This window comes from Phyllobates terribilis, unplaced genomic scaffold (genome assembly GCF_046119375.1).
Source record: "Phyllobates terribilis strain yellow unplaced genomic scaffold, ASM4611937v1 Scaffold_5__5_contigs__length_657084704, whole genome shotgun sequence".
NCBI classification, from domain to species: domain Eukaryota; kingdom Metazoa; phylum Chordata; class Amphibia; order Anura; family Dendrobatidae; genus Phyllobates; species Phyllobates terribilis.
The window spans coordinates 626,808,718-626,823,844 of record NW_027362765.1 but is presented as its reverse complement, the minus strand read 5'-3'; the positions used below and the strand labels follow the sequence as shown (position 1 = coordinate 626,823,844).

At 44.1% G+C, this 15,127-nt stretch overlaps 1 protein-coding gene across 2 annotated transcripts in view; it reads right to left on the bottom strand.

The window, feature by feature from the left end:
- SLC43A1 (solute carrier family 43 member 1) overlaps positions 1-15,127 on the bottom strand; it is a 241,742-nt gene that overhangs the window by 216,754 nt on the left and 9,861 nt on the right. Inside the window, exon 1 of one of the 2 annotated variants that reach the window (XM_073686133.1) lies at positions 954-1,107. The exons of the other annotated variant lie outside the window; for it this stretch is intronic. The gene's annotated coding sequence lies outside the window, so the exon portion shown is untranslated. Of the gene's footprint in view, positions 1-953; positions 1,108-15,127 lie in introns of those variants that run through there. 2 annotated transcript variants of the gene reach the window in all.

Below are 15,127 nucleotides of genomic sequence, written 5' to 3'. Positions count from 1 at the left end.
CCCGACATCATTTTTCCCCATACACATTATTCTGTTGGCTGAAGTCATTGATATTAGCAGATTCATCCAACATTAGTCTAATGTCTAAGGGGGCTTTAAGTATTTTAATGCACCCACACTACCCATTTAGAAGTATATATGGGATAAAATCTTTGCTAGGAGTGTTTCGTTAATTACAGTATATATGTCCAGTGTACTACTAGGGTTAAGAAATCCCACTGCATATGTGTCAAGTGTAGTATTGCAAGTTAATTTACTCTTTTCAAGAACAAAAATGTTTAGCAATAAGCAATGTGTGTGCGGAGTTCCTTGACCTGAAGAAACTGACAGATCTGTAATTATTAGTGTAACAGATGGAAAACGTTGCACGATCCCCATGTGGCTGAAACTGGATATTCAAGTCCCCCACATTCCAACCATGGCTATGTCACACACACTCGCCTTCTCCCACCAAAGAGACAAAGTTACTCCAAGAAACTCTACATAGAGAATTACAACTGTATCCATGCCATGTGTGGGGATCAATGACTTATATATGTTACATAATCTATAATGTAAAAAGTCTGATTTCTACACCAGTTTGACACGTGTTACAAATTTCTGATTGAAAGACAGTCTTATGTGAGAGACGCCAACCCAAGATAAGTGTACACACACCAGCACATGCACTAAAGTGACACGTGTAATACAGGGGGTCATTACATCAGCTGCGCAAAAGTACAACTATCATTTTTATTTGTATACAAGTACACTATTGAGTAACATAGTAACTGCTCTTACAGTACTTTGGAACGTAACATGTGCTATTACATACTATCAAACCAGAAAAGCTCTGCCAGATGGATGCCACATGTTAGGACAGATAAGAAAAAGTAAAAGATAAGCAAAGTAACAACAAACTTTCCTGGATAAGGGCTGTAAGTAAAAGTGCAGAGTGCCCAAAATGTACTTACCTAAGGTAGCAGGCGCTGATTTTACTATGTCCAATTTCTACTTCTGCAGAGTGAAAGGAGGGGGTAACACAGGAAACAACTACACTACTTTATAAGGTATGGGTGTAAGGGATGTGGGAGGTTTAGGAAGGGAGGAGAGAGAAAAGAGAGTGCTGGACAGAGGAGAGGCTACTAACACGTGGAGGAGGATCAGGCTTTACAGCTAAAGTTGTTGGCAGTAAGGAAGCGACTGCTAACCAAAAAGTGACAGGAATCACTAGAGCCAAAAAAGTATGAAGAAAAATAATGTAGTGATAAATATGGCAGACTTTAAAAACAAAGCAATGTTCTTTTTAGAATCATTCTAAATATTAGACATAAAGATGTAACATAATGTCACCATTGTTCCCATCAGCATAGTATTTCCGGTCTGTAAACTACAAGGAATGTACAAGATTCTTTTTTACTAGTCCATAATGCCAATGTCTAAAAGGGTAAAGGTACGCCAAGGTCATAAGCATTCTCAAGATTTTCGTTTTGTGAGGAACCCTTCAGCTTCAGGCTGAAGGGTTATACTGGCGCACTTTTACACCCATATTATGTCTGAATTGAATATCAAGGCTTGCCCGTAGCTTTAATCTGTGGCAAGGCTACCCCATCTGCGAGCTGCATGATGTAGGGGCAGAGACCCTGAATCCAGCGATGTGTCACTTATTGGGCTGCTTGCTGCTGTTTTGAAAAAAATCACCGTTTTATCTGCTGAAGATCTACAAGTTCCATTAATGCTGTGTACACTGTGTATAGGCAAAAAGCTGCCAATCAGTGATGGGGCAGGGTTATACAGAGTTCATGATTATGGAGGACTATATGGCAGCAGCCTTACTAGTCCTCCAGTGATGATATCCTCCTCATAAAACAGTGATTTTATCAAAAATACATCAAGCAGCCCAGTAAGCGACACATCGTTGGAATCAGGGTCTCCGACTCTACATTACACTGCTCTCAGATTGAGGCAAATTCCCTTTAATATAAGCAAAATGGTGGAAACAATCGACAAATATCAGAAGTTTTGCAGTTCTTAATTTTTCATTTACTATTCCTATGCAATTATACATGAAATAAAAAAACAGCATTTCTATTAGAGATGAGCCAATACTTTGAAACTCTAATTTGCCAGCTTCACAGATTTTTTCCCTAAAAAAATCTCAATACAGCAAAGCATCTTTTTCTGTCTGAAAAAGAAGTGTATAACACTCTGAGGTTTCCTGGTACTGTATTAAACCCATTTTGAGCTCTATGATGCCATCACAGCGTTATAAATGTCCAAGTGACCTCAATCTACAATGCTATGCAAAAGTATTAGGCAGGTGTGGAAAAATGCTCCAAACTTATGCTTTCCAAAATAGTTAGAAGTTAATAATTAATTTTTATCAGTTACAAAATGCAATGTAAATGAACAAAAGAAAAAATCTAAATCAAATCAACATCTGGTGCGACAGCCCTGTTCCTTCAAAACTGCATCAAGGTATTGTGTATTTCACTTGCACACAATTGTTGAAGAAACTTGACAGGGAAATTGTTCCAGACATGTTAGAGAACTAGTAACCAACGATCTTCTGTGAAGGTAGACTTGTGCCAATCCTTCTGTCCCTTCATGTAATCTCAGACAGAATAGATAACATTGAAATAAGGGCTCTTGTGGCCAAATGGGTATTTCCAGGACTCCTTATTCCTTTGTACTCTGAAGATAGTTCTTAATAACATTGGCTGTATGTGTGGACATGTGTACAGTCATGGCCAAAAGTTTTGAGAATGACACCAAAATTATATTTTCACATGATCTGCTGGCCTCTGGTTTTTATTAGTGTTTGTCTGATGTTTATATCACATACAGAAATATAATTGCAATCATATTATGAGTACCAATAGGTTATATTGGCAGTTAGAATGAGTTAATGCAGCAAGTCAATATTTGCAGTGTTGCCCCTTCTTCTTCAAGACCTTTGTAATTCTCCCTGGCATGCTCTCAATCAACTTTTGGACCAAATCCTGACTGATAGCAGTCCATTCTTGCATAATCAATGCTTGCATTTTGCCAGAATTTGTTGGTTTTTGTTTGTCCACCCGTCTCTTGATGATTGATCACAAGTTCTCAATGGGATTAAGATCTGGGGAGTTTCCAGGCCATGGACCCAAAATCTCTATGTTTTGTTCCATGAGCCATTTAGTTATCACCTTTGCTTTATGGCAAGGTGCTCCATCATGCTGGAAAAGGCATTGTTGGGCGCCAAACTGCTCTTGGACGGTTGGGAGAAGTTGCTCTTGGAGGACATTCTGGTACCATTCTTTATTCATGGCTGTGTTTTTAGGCAAGACTGTGAGTGAGCCGATTCCCTTGGCTGAGAAGCAACCCCACACATGAATGGTTTCAGGATGCTTTACAGTTGGCATGAGACAAGACTGGTGGTAGCGCTCACCTCTTCTTCTCCGAATAAGCTGTTTTCCAGATGTCCCAAACAATCGAAAAGGGGATTCATCAGAGAAAATGACTTTGCCCCTGTCCTCAGCAGTCCACTCCCTGTACCTTTTGCAGAATATCAGTCGGTCCCTGATGTTTTTTCTGGAGAGAAGTGGCTTCTTTGCTGCCCTCCTTGAAAACCAGCCCTTGCTCAAAGAGTCTCCGCCTCACAGTGCGTTCAGAAGCACTCACACCAGCCTGCTGCCATTCCTGAGCAAGCTCGGCACTGCTGGTAGTCCGATCCCGCAGCTGAAACAGTTTTAAGATACGGTCCTGGCGCTTGCTGGTCTTTCTTGGGCGCCCTGGAGCCTTTTTGACAACAATGGAAGCTCTCTCCTTGTAGTTCTTGATGATGCGATAGATTGTTGACTGAGGTGAAATCTTTGTAGCTGCGATACTCTTCCCTGTTAGGCCATTTTTGTGCAGTGCAATGATGGCTGCACGTGTTTCTTTAGAGATAACCATGGTTAACTGAAGAGAAACAATGATACCAAGAACCAGCCTCCTTTAAAAGTGTCCAGTGATGTCATTCTTACTTAATCATGACTGATTGATCGCCAGCCCTGTCCTCATCAACACCCACACCTGTGTTAATGGATCAATCACTAAAACGATGTTAGCTGCTCCTTTTAAGGCAGGACTGCAATGATGTTGAAATGTGTTTTGGGGGTTAAAGTTCATTTTCTGGGCAAATATTGACTTTGCAAGTACAGTAATTGCTGTTAAGCTGATCACTCTTTGACATTCAGGAGTATATGCAAATTGCCATTACAAAAAATGAAGCAGTAAACTTTGGAAAAATTACTATTTGTCTCATTCTCAATACTTTTGGCCATGACTGTATATGTGTTGTATTATTATTTATTATTATAGCGCCATTTATTCCATGGCGCTTTACATTTGAAAGGGGTATACATAGCAAAAACACTTACAGTAATCATGAACAATACAAGTCAGTGACTGGTACAGGAGGAGCGAGGACCCTGCCCGCGAGGGCTCACAGTCTACAAGGGATGGGTGAGGATACATTAGGTGAGGGTAGAGCTGGTCGTGCAGCGGTATGGTGGAGCGAGGACCCTGCCCGCGAGGGCTCACAATCTACAAGGGATGGGTGAGTATACAGTAGGTGAGGGTAGAGCTGGTCGTGCAGCGGTATGGTGGAGCGAGGACCCTGCCCGCGAGGGCTCACAATCTACAAGGGAGGGGTGAGGATACAGTAAGTGAGGGTAGAGCTGGTCGTGCAGCGGTATGGTGGAGCGATGGTTACTGCAGGTTGTAGGCTTGTCGGAAAAGGTGGGTCTTCAGGTTCCTTTTGAAGGTTTCCATGGTAGGCGAGAGTCTGATGTGTTGGCGTAGAGAGTTCCAGAGTAGGGGGGAAGCACGGGAGAAATCAAGTATGCGACTAAGGGAAGAGGAGATAAGAGGAGAGTAGAGAAGGAGATCTTGTGAGGATCAGAGGTTGCGTGCAGGTAAGTATCGGGAGACTAAGTCACAGATGTATGGAGGAGACAGGTTGTGGATGGCTTTGTATGCCATGGTTAGGGTTTTGAACTTGAGTCTCTGAGCAATGGGTAGCCAGTGAAGAGATTGACAGAGAGGAGAGGCAGGAATAGGGGTACAGGTGGATTAGTCTGGCAGCAGAGTTTAGGATAGATTGGAGGGGTGCGAGAGTGTTAGAAGGAAGGCCACAGAGCAGACAATTGCAGTAGTCGAGGCGGGAGATGATGAGGGTGTGCACTAGTGTTTTTTGCAGATTCGTGGTTGAGGAATGTGCTTATCTGGGAGGTAGTTTTGAGTTGGAGTCGGCAGGAAGTGGAAACGGCTTGGATATGTGGTTTGAAGGAGAGATCAGAGTCAAGGGTTACACCGAGGCAGCGAGCTTGCTGGACTGGGTAGAGTGGCAGCCATTGACTATGATGGGTAGGTCAGTTGGGGGGATTGAGTGAGATGGGGGAAAGATGATGAATTCTGTTTTATCCATGTTAAGTTTTAGAAATCTAGCATAGAAGAAGGATGAAATAGCGGACAGACATTGTGGGATTTTGGTTAGTAAGGAGGTGATATCGGGTCCAGAGAGGTAGACCTGTGTGTCATCAGCATAGAGGTGATACTGAAAGCCGTGGGACTCTGAGCTGTCCCAGGCTGAAGGTGAAGATGGAGAAGAGCAGGGGTCCAAGAACTGGACCTTGGTGGACACCGACAAATAGGGGGCGCGATGAGGAGGTGGTGTGAGAGTGGGAGACGTTGAATGTCCGGTCTGTTAGGTATGAGGAGATCCAAGATAGGGCTAAGTCTGTGATGCCAAAAGATGAGAGCGTCTGTAGTAAGAGGGAATGATCGACTGTGTCAAAGGCAGATGACAGGTCTGGGAGGAGGAGGACAGAGTAGTGTCGCTTGGATTTGGCAGTTAGTAGGTCGTTGGTGACTTTAGTCAGGGCAGTTTCAGTGGAGTGATGCGGTCGGAAGCCAGATTGTAAGCAGTCAAACAGAGAGCAGGAGGAGAGGTGGGAGGACAACTCAGAATTGAGGCATAGGGGGAGAAGTGATATGGGGCGATAGCTAGTCAGAGAGGATGGGTCAAAGGATGGCTTTTTGAGGATGGGTGTGATTGAGGCATGTTTGAAGCATGAGGGGAAGACCCCAGTTGTTAGTGACAGTGTGAAAGGTGGGTAAGGGTTGGGATAAGGATTGTGGTATTTTACGTAGGGGGGCATTTATGTCCATGTTATTGTAATACATTTATCAAAGTCCCCGCAGCAGTTAATCATGGATTGAATCTAACATTCATCTCTCTCTTTTCATACAGGTACAGATGCATCTCACTAAATTAGAATATCATCAAAAAGTTAATTTATTTCTGTTCTTCAATACAAAAAGTGAAACTCATATATAGAGTTATTACAAACAGAGTGATCTATTTCAAGTGTATATTTCTGTTAATGTTGATGATTATGGCTTACAGCCAATACAAACACAAAAAAAGTCATTATCTCAGTAAATTAGAATACTTTATGACAACAGCTTAAAAAATGTTTTTAAAATCCGAAATTTTGGCCTACTGAAATGTATGTTCGGTAAATGCACTCAATACTGCATCAATACTCAATACTCAATGCACTCAATTACTACATCAATGTAGTGTAGCATGGAAGCGATCAACCTGTGGCACTGCTGAGGTGTTATGGAAGCCCAGGTTGCTGTGATAGCAGCCTTCAGCTCGTCTGTATTGTTGGGTCTGGTGTCTCTCATCTTCCTCTTGACAATACCCCATAGATTCTCTATGGCAGGGGTCTCAAACTCGGCTGGGTATATGGGCCGCACATGGAAAAAATTTGAATTTGGGGGGCCGCATTCTTTGTTCAATGTGACATTTTTAGTGATACCATTTTTTTTGTATACACCTTTTGAACATTTTTTCCGTGTTTATTTTTTTATGGCTTGGGTCGTTATGGATGTGGCGATAATAAACGTGCACTTTTTTGTGTTTACTTTAGTTTACATATAAAACAGCATTTTTAGCGCCCAATAATTTTTCATGCTTTATTTTTATTTTTTTGATTTTTACAATTTTGTTTCCCCCAATTGGCCACATTCAGTAATATTGTCTTACAATTAGCATCATATAGTAATAATGGCAAACATCTTGTAGTAATGTTCCCCATCCAAGTCCCCATCTTGTACTAATGTGCCCCATCCAGGTCCCCATCCTGTGGCTATGTGCCTCATCCAGGTCCCCATCTTGTGGCTATGTGCCCCATCCAGATCCCCATCTTGTGGCTATGTGCCCCATCCAGGTCCCCATCTTGTGGCTATGTGCCCCATCCAGGTCCCCATCCTGTGGCTATGTGCCCCATCCAGGTCCCCATCCTGTGGCTATGTGTCCCATCCAGGTCCCCATCTTGTGGCTATGTGTCCCATCCAGGTCCCCATCTTGTGGCTATGTGCCCCATCCAGGTCCCCATCTTGTGGCTATGTGCCCCATCCAGGTCCCCATCTTGTGGCTATGTGCCCCATCCAGGTCCCCATCCTGTGGCTATGTGCCCCATCCAGGTCCCCATCCTGTGGCTATGTGCCCCATCCAGGTCCCCATCTTGTGGCTATGTGCCCCATCCAGGTCCCCATCTTGTGGCTATGTGCCCCATCCAGTTCCCCATCTTGTGGCTATGTGCCCCATCCAGTTCCCCATCTTGTGGCTATGTGCCCCATCCAGGTCCCCATCTTGTGGCTATGTGCCCCATCCAGGTCCCCTCTTGTGGCTATGTGCCCCATCCAGGTCCCCATCTTGAGGCTATGTGCCCCATTCAGGTCCCCTCTTGTGGCTATGTGCCCCATCCAGGTCCCCATCCTGTGGCTATGTACCCCATCCAGGTCCCCTCTTGTGGCTATGTACCCCATCCAGGTCCCCTCTTGTGGCTCTGTGCCCCATCCAGGTCCCCTCTTGTGGCTCTGTGCCCCATCCAGGTCCCCTCTTGTGGCTATGTGCCCCATCCAGGTCCCCATCCTGTGGCTATGTACCCCATCCAGGTCCCCTCTTGTGGCTATGTACCCCATCCAGGTCCCCTCTTGTGGCTATGTACCCCATCCAGGTCCCCATCTTGTGGCTATGTGCCCCATCCAGGTCCCCATCTTGTGGCTATGTGCCCCATCCAGGTCCCCTCTTGTGGCTATGTGCTCCATCCAGGTGCCCATCCTGTGGCTATGTACCCCATCCAGGTCCCCTCTTGTGGCTATGTGCTCCATCCAGGTCCCCTCTTGTGGCTATGTGCTCCATCCAGGTCCCCTCTTGTGGCTATGTGCTCCATCCAGGTCCCCTCCCTGTGGCTATGTGCCCCATCCAGGTCCCCTCTTGTGGCTATGTGCTCCATCCAGGTCCCCTCTTGTGGCTATGTACCCCATCCAGGTCCCCTCTTGTGGCTATGTGCCCCATCCAGGTCCCCTCTTGTGGCTATGTGCCCCATCCAGGTCCCCTCTTGTGGCTATGTGCCCCATCCAGGTCCCCTCTTGTGGCTATGTGCCCCATCCAGGTCCCCTCTTGTGGCTATGTGCCCCATCCAGGTCCCCATCCTGTGGCTATGTTTTCCCTGTGCTGTTCTTCACACACATAAAAAAAAAAAAAAGATGATTCTCACCTGTCCTCCGTTCCCTCGGCGTCCTTCCTGCAGATGTGGCCCGCAGGCACCACAGAGTCAGACCCCTTGACGATCCCGACCTGGTCCAGGAGGAGCCGCCGACAGCAGCGCTGCATTGCCGCACAGAGACTGTCTCCCAGCACAGCATTTTCAATGTCAGCCGCCGGCCAATCAGAGGCCAGCAGCTGACATCTGCATATGGCAATGACGTCATACTCGCTGCGCCGACACGCAGATATCAGCTGCTGGCCTCTGATTGGCCAGCGGCTGGCATTGGAAATGCAGTGCTGGGAAACAGTCTCTGTGCGGCAATTCAGCGCTGCTGTCGGCGGCTCCTCCTGGACCAGGTCGGGATCGTCAAGGGGTCTGTGCCTGCGGGCCGCATAAAGCAGCCTCAGGGGCCGCATGCAGCCCGCGGGCCGCGTGTTTGAGACCCCTGCTCTATGGGGTTAAGGTCAGGCGAGTTTGCTGGCCAATCAAGCACAGTGATATTGTTGTTTTTAAACAAAAAAAATGGTACTTTTGGCAGTGTGGACAGGTGCCAAGTCCTGCTGGAGAATGAAATTTCCATCTCCAAAAGTCTTGTCGGCAGAGGGAAGCATGAAGTGCTCTAAAATTTCCTGGTAGACGGCTGCGCTGACTTTGGTCTTAATAAAACACAGTGGACCTACACCAGCAGATTACATGGCTCCCCAAACCCTCACTGATTGTGGAAACTTCACACTAGACCTCAAGCAGCTTGGATTGTGGCCTCTCCACTCTTCCTCCAGACTCTGGGACCTTGATTTCCAAATGAAATGCAAAATTTACTTTGCATTTACTTAATGTGTCAATGACTACCTTTTGGACATCTGTCAAGTGAGCAGTCTTCCCCATGATTGTGGAGCCTACTGAAACAGACTAAGGGACCTTTTTAAATGCATAGGAAGTCTTTGCAGGTGTTTTTTGTTAATTATTTAAATTTATTGAGATAATCACTTTTGTGTTTTCATTGGTGTAAGACATAATCATCAACATTAACAGAAATAAACAATTGAAATAGATCACTCTGTTTGTAATGACTATATAAAATGAGTTTCACTTTTTGTATTGAAAAACTGAAATAAATTAACTTTTTGATGATATTATAATTTAGTGAGATGCACCTGTATGTACTCCACTCATCCCTTTAAAGCCTGCATTCTCATACCTGCAATTCTGAATTATTGATATATATATACTCATCTTAATGAATGTGTACCCTGATATTTTCTTTAGTTTATGATCCTTGCTGGTCTGTAAGCTTGTTTATTTCTCTGTGCATTTATTACCCTCCTGCTGTCTTAAACTAGTTGATTGATTGTTAACAAGCTAATTTAGGGATAGATCTAAGAGTGAACTTTCCTATATATTCAGACACAGCTTTGGGGAAGCATTTATGTAGGGGGGCATTTATGTCCATGTTATCGAACTCCATTTATCAAAGTCCCTGCAGCAGTTAATCATGGCACTTAGACAGGGCAGGAGACATGTAAGACATTCAAAGAAAACTACTTCCACAACAGCTGCATTGCAGCAAATAAGCACCATATGTATTTGTATAATTTATATTCTGGCTGATGCATTCACTCACATCCACCGTTCCTCCACACACTCTTTGTACTCCATCAGTATTGACCCCCCTCTCCTTTCCTCTCCTATGTATAGCACTCATGCTCGTTTAACTATCCTAAACTGCACAGATCCATTCACTCCCACTATACAACACAAGAAACGCTCTCACAAATCACTTAACCATCTGTTCACTCTCCTCTATCCTCCTTCTCCTAGTAACAAGAGATATCTCTCCCAACCCTGGCCCTTCTTGCAATAGCAAGTCGAACCCCTCCTTTGCTTCACTCAGAAACCCTGCTAATCTCATTAATATTCCCTGCATGCCTTCTGTCTCCTTCAATTGTGCCCTTTGTATCGCTCGGTCAGTATCTAACAAACTCTCCTACATGCATGACTTTTTCCTTTCAAATTCCTTTAACCTTCTGGCTCTTACTGAAACCTGGGCCCAGCAGTCGGAAACCGCCACTGCTGCTGCTTTCTAGTATGGTGGCCCACAGGTTTTCACATACCCCCAGACCTGAGAGCAGACAAGGTGGAGGTGTTGGTCTGCTCCTATCAGCCAAATGTACTTTTCAGGTTATCCCCCCAGTACCCTCACTTATCTTCCCTTCTTTTGAGGTCCACACTGTCAGACTCTAACGGCCCTTCTGCCTGTGAGTGGCGGTTGTGTATCGCCCTCCAGGCCCCTCCCGTCACTTCTTGGATCACTTTGTCACCTGGCTTCCTCACTTTCTATCCTGCGACATCCCAACCCTCACCATGGGGGACTTCAACATCCACATCAGTAATCCACTCTCTCTATCTGCCTCCCACCTTTTATATCTAACCTCCTCCTTCGGCCTTTCACAGCTTACTAAGTCTCCTACTCACAAAGATGGAAACACGCTGGACCTGATCTTCTCACGTCTCTGCGCAGTGAATGATTTTACTTACTCCACTCTCCCGCTCTCTGACCACAACTTTCTGTCTTTCTCTGTCAGTAACTGTAGCTCTGCTCAGGACACCCCCACTTACCATACTTATAGAAATATACTCTCCATTAACACCCAGAAACTTGTTAAGGAATTGACGTAATTATTGGCCCCAATCTCCTCCCTCTCATGTCCTGACATTGCACTGACGCATTATAATGATACGTTGCAGAGTGCCTTGAATGAAGCTGCACCTCTTACACATAGAACAACTTGGCACAGATGGCGACAACCATGGCACACACTACAAACACGTTTTCTCCAGCGGTGCTCCAGGTGCGCTGAACGTCTGTGGAGAAAGTCCAATCTGGCCGAAGATTTCATCCATTGTAAGTTTATGCTTCAAACATATAACTCCGCACTTCACCTCTCCAAACAAACCTATTTCAATACCCTCATCACTTCACTTTCCAAAAATCCTAAACACTTTTGTGACACTTTTCATTCCCTCCTCCATCCAAGAGTGAAAGCCCTGACTACAGAACTCAGTGCTCACGATCTGGCTAATTATTTAAAAAAAAAATTGACCATATCAGACAGGAAATTTTCTCCCAATCTCCTAATACCATGCACGGTCTTCCCTCTCCCATTGCATCTAGCTCACTCTCTGTCTTTGAACAAGCCATGGAAGAAGAAGTGATCAGGCTCCTTGCATATTCTCGCCCTACTACCTGCTCCAGTGACCCTATTCCCTCACATCTCCTTTAGTCCTTTTCTTCGGCTGTTACCACTCACCTAAGTAAAATATTTAATCTCTCTCTCTCATCTGGTATCTTTCCCTCCTCATTTAAACACTCCAGCATACATTGATTACTTAAAATAAAAACATACCTCGACCAAAACAGTGCAGCTAACTACAGACCTGTGTCTAATCTTCATTTCATCTCTAAGCTCCTGAAACGCTTGGTCTACTCCCATCTAGTCCTCTATCTCTCGGATAACTCTCTTCTTGAACCTCTACAATCTGGTTTCCGCTCTTTACACTCCACTGAAACTGCCCTAACTAAAGTCTCTAATGATCTACTAACAGCTAAATCTAATGGTCACTACTCCCAGCTGATTCTCCTGGATCTCTCTGCAGCATTCAACACGGTGGATCACCAGCTCCTCCTCACGATGCTCCGCTCTATTGGGCTCAAGGACACTGTTCTATCCTGGTTCTTCTCCTATCTTTCTGACCACTCCTTCACTGTATCTTTTGCCGGCTCCTCTTCCTCCCCTTTTCCCCTTACTGTTGGGGTTCCTCAAGGATCAGTCCTAGGCCCCCTCCTCTTCTCCTTATACACCACCCCTATTAGGTAAACAATCAGTAGGTTTGGTTTTCAGTACCATCTCTATGCTGATGACTGTTGGAATAATACATATTAATCTGTATGTGTATTGCAACAACTACTGTGTGCTGTTTCATATGTTGTGCATATTGTGAGGTTGTTAACAAAGTTGTGTTTTAAAAAAAAAAAAAAAACTCACACAGACAGGATGCCCCCTCCTTCTCTTCCTGTATTGTTGTTATATGTTTTGATTTCCTCATGCTGCAGTAACACCAGACTCCATGCTGTGCCTATGCTGGATATGAATAAACCTACATTCTGTGTTCTAAACTCTGGATGTCACGCGGATTAATCCTCTGCTAACAGGTTATGGGCCCAGATGTACCAGAGTCCCAGAGTCACAGATCCCCAGAACACAGAGGAAAGAAAAGAAAGAAAGACAGCAAACTGAGAAGAAGCAAAGATGGCCACCACCAGCAGCTCCATGAAATTTACAGTGCCAAGTCTCTCTAACCAGAATTATCAATCCTGGAAATTCAAAGTGAAAATGCTGCTGATAAGAGAAGGTACGTGGAAAAACACACAGGAGCCTAAACCTGACCCAGTGCCACAGGAGTGGACAGAGATGGATCAGAAAGCACAAAGTACCATATCACTCAGTATAGATGATGACCAGATTGTGCATGTGTGTAAATGTAATACTGCAAAGGAAATGTGGGAGCAGTTGCAAAAGGTACATGAGAGGATAAATTTAAGCAATAAGCTCTATCTCATGAGAAAGCTATACCAGTCTAAGCTACAGAAAGGCCAGGATATGCAGGATTACATAAGAAGTGTTCTGGAAGTTGTAGAACGCCTGAGAGGCATTGGGGAAGATCTAAAGGACTTTCATACGGCCGCATTACTGCTTAGTGGCCTTCCAGAGAACTATGATACGCTTGTAACCACACTAGATGCACGTCCAGATGATGAGCTTACACTGGAGTATGTCAGGGGGAAGCTCATAGATGAATATAAGCGAAAGGCAGAAGGTATAAACAGTAGGAAATGCAACACAGAATCTGCTTTACAGACACAAAACCTAGCTGATAACAGGAAGCACATAAAAGAAACACGTGAATGTTTTGTTTGCAAGAAATCAGGACATTTGAAAGCTGACTGCAGAGTCTGGAAAGCTAGAATGAATCAGCTGAAAAAGCAAAGCAGTCATCAAAGGGTTAAAAGTGCTGTATCTGGAGAAAATGATTCTGTGAATACTGAAACTGCATTTACTGTCAGTGCAAATACATCAAAGCATGCATGGTGTATAGACTCTGGAGCAACTAGTCACATGACTAATAACAGAGACTTCTTTTCTAAGCTTGACCAAAGTAAATCAGAGAAAGTGATTATGGCTAATGGTCAGTACATGACTTCAGAAGGCATAGGAGATGGTTATATTGATTGTCAAATCTCACCAACACAAAGCAGGAAGATCCCAGTAAAGGATGTGCTGTATGTGCCTAGTCTTGAAAGTAATCTACTATCTGTGAAGAAACTCACAAAACAAGGAAATGAAGTTACATTTAAGCATGATAGCTCCATCATCTCAAAGGAAGGTCACACACTAGCAGAGGGAAACATCACAGATGAACTTTATCAGCTGAAATGCAAAGAGTGTGTGTATACAGCACAACAAGAAGAGCATAAAAACTGTATTCATGTGTGGCATAGGCGTCTGGCACACAGAGACCCAGAAGCAATAAGAAAGTTAGTCCAAAAGCAACTAGCTGAGGATATTACAATTGATCTATGTAACCAGACAATGAAGTGTACTAGCTGCATCAAAGGGAAAATGTCTAGGAAAGCTTTTCCTAAGAGAATTAGTACAACAACAGCACAGCCACTAGATTTAATACACACAGATGTCTGTGATCCAATGAGCACTCTGACTCCAGGGAAGAAGAGATATTTTCTCACATTTATTGATGATCATTCAAGATATACAGTTGTCCACCTGCTTCACAGCAAGAAGGAAGTTCCACAGAAACTTGAAATATACCTAGCTGAAGTATATGATAAATTTTGAAGAATGCCAAAGATTCTACGTGCAGATAATGGGACTGAATATACAAGTAATGAGACACAGAGCATTTTAAGGAAAAATGGAATCCTATTTCAGATCACTGTACCGTACAACCCAGAGCAAAATGGTGTCGCGGAAAGAAGGAACCAAACACTATGTGAAAGTGGAAGAAGCATGTTATTTGATGCAAATCTGCCCACAGCATATTGGGGTGAAGCAATCATGACAGCTTGCTATCTTCAGAACAGACTACCAGGTAAAGCTACAGAGAAAACTCCATTTGAGCAATGGAGTAGCAGAAAGCCAAAACTACATCACATAAGAATATTCGGAAGTAAAGCATTTGTACATGTTCCCAAAGAAAAGCGAACTAAGTGGGAAGCTCACGCTAAGGAAGGTATCCTGGTAGGCTACAGCGAAACCCTGAAAGGTTATAGGATTCTACACCCAGAAACAAACAAGATCACAATAAGTAGAGATGTAGTGATTGATGAGAACTTTGTATCACCCAAGTTTTGTGACATCACGCCAGTAGTCCAGCTGAAGTCACAATTACAAGACTGCAACAAGGAGGATGTAGAGGTCTGGCTGGATTGTTCAACTAATGAAGGAACAACAGAAAAATCAGGTGAATCTGAAATCAGGAGA